Genomic DNA, 6790 nt, shown 5'->3' on the forward strand with positions numbered 1-6790 from the left:
TAGGGCTCCCTTAGCAGGGATCATGGCCCTTATAATCAGCTCTGATACAAGAATGACTAGGGCTTGGAGTCAATGACTTATGACTACCAATTATTTCCTAAACAAAGTACAATTGAATTACTTTTCGAAGGAGTGATCAACTCAACCATTTTGGTCCATGTACCTTGAAAACATATAGAAGGTCCTTTGCTAGCTCTTTTGTTGATCATTACAACCTATACAACTTTAGAATGCTTCCATATTCAGTTGCTCAATCTGCCTTTATCAATCAATCATGTTTTCTCAAGGATGACTAATCTTAGGTCTTCCAAGGATAAATTCCCTCTAACTCTGGTAAGGCTCCTCCAATATCACTGCTCTTAGGGACCTCAACAAATTCACTCTTTCTTCTCTCTAGTATTCTTCCCCTAGTCTCTCCAGTCAAAGCATTACATGTTGTCTCACCTGAGACTTTTGATCACATTTTCTCACTAAGGATAGCACCAACAACATCATCAAGATTTAAATTACTAGATCTAGATATGGAATTATTGGTAGCCATGACTAAGACATTCCAATTTTCTAGTAATGAGCACAGAAACAATAGAGCCTTATCTTCACCATCAAAATTGACCCCTATAGATCTTAACTGACTAGTAACCATGTTAAATTCATATAAATTATCAACAATAGATCCACCTTCTAACATCTTCATATTAAGAAACTCTTTATAAGAAATACCTTGTTTGAGGTTGAGGGTTTTTCATATAGTTTGGCTAATGCCTTCAATAGACCTTATGTTGTTATTTCCTTTGAAATGTTCCTGGCCATTAACTTTCTAGTCATAGCCATATTGTTCTTTGTACCCTTCATTCAAAAATATCCCACTCTTCATCGATCATACTCATTGGCTTCATTTATTTTCTAGTCAATGGTAGGTAATTATATTTCTGATACAAATAATCCTCCATTTGCAACTTCCATGCCTAACAATTTCAGCCGTTGAATTTCTCAACCCTAAACCTACTAACTTCCACCATTTCTCCCACTCAAACTAATAAGATTTATTTCCTATGATTTTATTAGAAATTAAAATATAGAACAATGGAAAACATAAAATATTATTAAAACAAAAGCACATAAAAAGATAAAATAAAAGAGACATAGATATACATAATTCATCCAATTTGGGCTACATCCATGAAGAGACAACTAATCCTTCTTTTATATTATCCAACAAACTTAAGGGACACAACCAACAACACATTTTTTGTAACTTCCTCTTCACTCTCACACAATATCCTCTATTTTTATCTCATAGAATAATAGTACACAGTCGCAATAAAATTCCCTGATATAAACTCAGGGTTTCCTTCTAGGGAAAAATTCCCTAAATTAACATAAATTATACTATCATATCTTTTTCCTTATGACCAACCTAGATTGACTACAAAATTACAATAGTAAAGGAAATTTTCTTTATAATTTTTCTTTCGAGAGTTTTTCCCTAAAACCCCTACCAAGAAGGGGGGCGGGGGGGCGAGAATGGTGTTTCCCCCCCACCATGAGCTTCCTTGGAATAACTAGTTGGGGAACTGGGGGGGTAGGGGGAGACCCCCCACACCCCCCCATCAAGGATTGCAACCCAAACATATTTAAAATAAAAGACCCCTAAATCAAGAATATAATCAGGCTCGACATCCAACAATTGTTGAAGATCACACAATATTTTTGGTAGCCAATCTACTTGAAAAGTTAATTTTATTGTTACTACATTATTGTCTTCGATTGATGAAATTTTCACAATGGAATAATTCTTAGATGCTCATGAAATTAAACATAAACCAAGATTGAAACCATATCCTAAAATACTCTTCCTTCCTTCCATGCAACCTACAAATCACTTTTAAAGTATCTCTAATAAAGAAGTCACTACTATTTCTCGAATATAATATACCATATCTTGTTGTTCCAATAATATATCTCCAATAAAAATTTACAACTCTCTAGTGACAATGTTTTGGAGCTATAATAACCTAGAAATTAAAGTGATAACATACATAATGCTTGATTAAGTGCTAGTGTAATAAATTTGGATACTAACCACATTCTTTAATATATTAGGGGTTGCCTTCAATACCACAACATCTCTTTTGAGAAGTTTCCCAATTGAAGTTAAAGTTGATTATAATTTGTAATTCATGATCATGAACCTCTTCAACAAATCCATGGCACACTTTTCTTGAAATATAAAAATCATTAAATCTGATAAGTGGTCCTCAATATCTAGGAATTTCAATATCTCAGTAACCCAAAATCCGTCATTTAAAATTTTGGATTCATAGAAAATGTAAATTTTTTTCCTCTTATAGATTTCCTATGAAGACCATACCCTCAAAATATAAACAAAAATTAGAATATTATCTTTCTCATTTACCTTTCTGTATGATCTAGGGTCACTACTACTTCTACTAAATCAACTACCAATTATAATTCAATTAATCTTACTATACTGAGTTATGCACATTTGCTTAATTCCATCAAGTTCTTTCTACAACATGTGCACATTATCCTCATGTCCTTTTATCACATATCCTAGTGGCTACTCCACATAAACATCTTCCTTTATAATACCATTTGAGAATGATTACCTTACATCCATTTGATAAAATTTTCACATTTTTTAAGCTATTATGGCTAATAAAGTTATAACTATGTCTAACACTCCAACTAGTGCAAAGGCCTCTCCACAATGAATTCTAGAATATTGTGCAAATACTTTTACTACCAAACTAGCCATGTACTTCTCTATTTCTTCTTTTCAGTGTCCTAGTGATGAACCACATTGGTTGGTTCAAAACATTTTCCCAAAAAATTCTCATTGTTATTGATTCAAAAGAATTACATCAAAACATTATGAATCATAGAATACTGAACTCACGAAAGATTTGTTTTCTAAACCCATTTTACACCATTGTAATACTTACCTTATGGTAATTTTACTAGATCTCATGCATCATTATTTTCTATGGGGTCCATCTCCTTATGCATTTCTTTGATCCAATTTTCTTCTTTCATTTCTTCTTAAAAACATCTATGATGGCAATTAAATACTGCAAAACATGAATACGTATCTATATCTTCATAGAGTTGTTCGAAGATGATAGCATTTTTATATTTTAGGGAATGTAGGATTGGATTGACAATGTTAAAAAGTAGAATTCAACTAGGCTTCTAGAGTAGATCCCTAACCTTGAACATAATTTCCTAGATTTTTTGTTGGAGAATGCTTGATTAATGATTGGGATAGTGTTGATAGGTAGGAAAAATTCTCTTTCACTAGGGAAAATTACCGAAAGGTTTGACCCAATTCGAATGAATCTTGTTTGGTGTAGTAACTTCCAACTGATACGTGGGTTTGGTTAAAATAATTAGAACTTGATTCCAAATCCTCGGAAGATGATAAAATGTACTCTAATATTTTCATAAAAATCTTAGAATTAATTAAATATAGACTATTATAACTTCTTATTTTAATTATCTATCTTAGCTACGAGCAAGAGATTGCCCAAATAATTAGATAAAGAGAAAATATAGATCACTAAGGTTGTAGAAAAGGTTCATTACCTTCAATAATCATCAAGTACATAAAAAATATTTGTTAACTAATAAATAATTATTCAAATAATATAAATTTAAGCTTATATCTCACTCATGAACTATTTATGAATTAAAACAAGTTTACAAAAAAGAGTTTCTCATATAATTGAATAGAGAAAATGCTCATACAAATCATATAAATTTTGTTACATAACCATTTACTCAAACACTATATATGCACAAAAAGGTCTTGGTATTCTGTATTATATTTAAAGCTAATAATAATATCTAATGTTCCCCCCCACCACGAACTTCCTTGGAATAACTAGTTGGGGAACTGGGGGGGCAGGAGGAGACCCCCCACACCCCCCCATCAAGGATTGCAATCCAAATATATTTAAAATAAAAGATCTCTAAATCAAGAATATAATCAGGCTCCACACCCAACAATTGTTGAAGATCACACAATATTTTATGTAACCAATCTACTTGAAAAGTTAATTTTATTGTTACTACATTATTATCTTCGATTGATGAAATTGTCACAATGGAATAATTCTTAGATGCTCATGAAATTAAACATAAACCAAGATTGAAACCATATCCTAAAATACTCTTCCTTCCAATAAAAATAGTTATTAAGGTTTTTGTTTTTGACGCTGGCTCTGAGCTCCGACAAGCTCGGATCGGACCCGCGTAGCCCACAGCGCGACCTAGCCCCTGCGCCGTCCCTGTCTGGTGCAGCGATCGTTTAAGCAGCTGCGGCCCTTGGCAGCCATGCCTGGTGATGGGGAGGCGGATCCTCCCCCCCTCCCTCCAGAAGTCATAGAATTTCAGAAAATAATCGAAGCATGCAACAGACGCCCTCCCTCTGCTCAACAACAGAAATTCGTCAAGAAAAAAGATTGCATTCCCACGGTGGCTCTCCCTGAGGAAGAAACCTGCCGCTCGGCTCTGAATCTAGCAGATAGAGGGCTCATAGGACAGTTCACTGGGCTCTGGCCATCGCCCAAATCTGTAGAAGACTGGATCAAGAGAAACTGGACCCCTCTGATCAAGGAAGGAATTAAATCTTACTTCGTAGGCAAAGGTTTTTTTGTATTTGTCTTTGAATCAGCAGAAGATCGGAGCCTCATCTTCAGGAACGGGCCATATTTCATGGGGCCACAGGGACTATACTTAAATAAATGGTCTCCAGATTTCGATCCGACCCAGGATGTCCCTTCTGCGGTTCCAGTGTGGGTGCGGCTCCCCCATCTCCCCCTACACTGCTGGAGCCAGAAATCTCTCCAAATCATCGGCAACTCTCTGGGCAAATACATTGATCAGGCCGTAAGGAAAGACCAATACTCCTGCGCCCGAATATGCGTGGAAGTAGATCTGGAAGAAGGACTACCTGAAGCAATAAAACTCACAGTGGCAGGATGGTCCCATATCCAGGAGCTGGATTATGAGCAGATCCCCTTCAAATGCAGACACTGTCACGGCTATGGTCACTTCGCAAAACACTGCAAGAAAAAAACGGAAGAACAGAGCCATCCCCCCAAGGGAGATCAATGGACTACAATCCAGAAAACGGGCAACGCAAAAGCAACAGGGAAAGGAGCCACAAAGGGGAATAATCAAGGAAAACCCAGCAAAGAAAATGAAACCCAACAGAAAACGGATGAGATCCCACTTTCTGAAGAAGCCTCTCCATCAGAACCCCCAGAAACGGAACTGATCATACCAGCACAGGCCGAAGAACCACAGGCAAATAAAGAGCGAGGTGGAGAAGCATCGCTTGGCTCTCCTCAGGGAAGCCCCTCCAGGCTTTCATATGCAGATATAACAAAGAAGAAAAAATTGCCAGAACCTTCAGACTCCTCAGAGGAAGAGTCTTATGAGAGACCCTCGAAGAAAGCAGGCAGGAAGACCCACAAAGCAGTCAGGGAGGAGGAAGCAGAGCGACTCAAAATGCAAGGCAGCCAATCCACAATAGAGATGACAATAGGAAGAAATACCAGAGGAAGATCCACCAAGGGAGGAATCCCAAACCCCTCGCCAGGTAAATAATGCGAATAGTCTCTTGGAACTGTAGAGGCCTGGGGACCCAACCAAAAATTGAAGCCGTCAAAGATCTAATGAAAATAGAACCCTCAGACATCCTCCTGCTCCAAGAGACCAAAATCGATGGACAAGCCCTCAAGGATATCAGCAAATCTAAATGGAAGAAGAACGAAGGCATAGCAGTCAGCTCAAGGGGAACCTCGGGAGGCGTTGCAACTCTCTGGTCGGAAGATCAGTTCCATCTGGCTAACTCCCATGAGACCCAACATTGGATCTTCACGGAGCTCAAGCATCTAGAAAGTAAGTTATCTATTGCCTTATTCAATTTATATGTTCCTGTTAACTATGCAGAAAAAAGAGACTGTTGGAATACTCTCTCGGCCTTTTTAGATCACCACTCCCTAAATAACATTGTTCTGGGAGGAGATCTTAACATAGTCATGAAGCCAAAAGAAAAAAGGGGGGGTAACAGCAACAGAGATCAGACTCTCCCTTTGGTAGAGGAAATAATGCAGCAGTGGGATCTTCTAGATTTTGCCCCGGTGAGAGGCAAATATACTTGGACAAATAACAGAACTGGGCCTGACCACATCGCTGCCCGGCTGGACAGATTTCTAATTCAAAGCTCCCTGCTGATGGAAAACCTCCTCATATCAACAAAAATTCTCCCCAAGCTCTCCTCGGATCACAAGCCAATTCAACTCCTTTTGGCCCCTGAAGAAGATCTTGGTCCCATTCCCTTTAAATTTAATCCACTATGGATCGAAAAAGAAGGGTTCATGGACATAATCCGATCAGCTTGGGATATCCCCATCAACGGATCCCCAAGTTTCGTGTGGGAGCAAAAAATAAAAGCTACCAAACAAGCTTTAAAGGGGTGGTTAAGGAACCTTCATAACCCCATCACCCATCAGAGAAAAATCGATGTTCAGCAGCTGGATACCTTGCAAATAGGTATGGAAGGGATCCACATCACCCCGGAAATTTTAAATAAAGAAGCAGCCTTTCAAAGAAACATCCATCAATCCATCAGAAAGGAAGAAGAGCACTGGAGACTTAAATCTCGCAGCCTCTGGTTAAAGGCAGGAGACCGAAATACTTCTTTTTTCCACCGACAATACAAAGCCCGCCTATCTCGGAATCATATCACAGAGATCAAAAA

The sequence above is a fragment of the Pinus tabuliformis genome, chromosome 6 (assembly GCF_031772625.1).
Source record: "Pinus tabuliformis cultivar Carrire ecotype Pingquan chromosome 6, CPIR1, whole genome shotgun sequence".
Classification (NCBI taxonomy): domain Eukaryota; kingdom Viridiplantae; phylum Streptophyta; class Pinopsida; order Pinales; family Pinaceae; genus Pinus; species Pinus tabuliformis.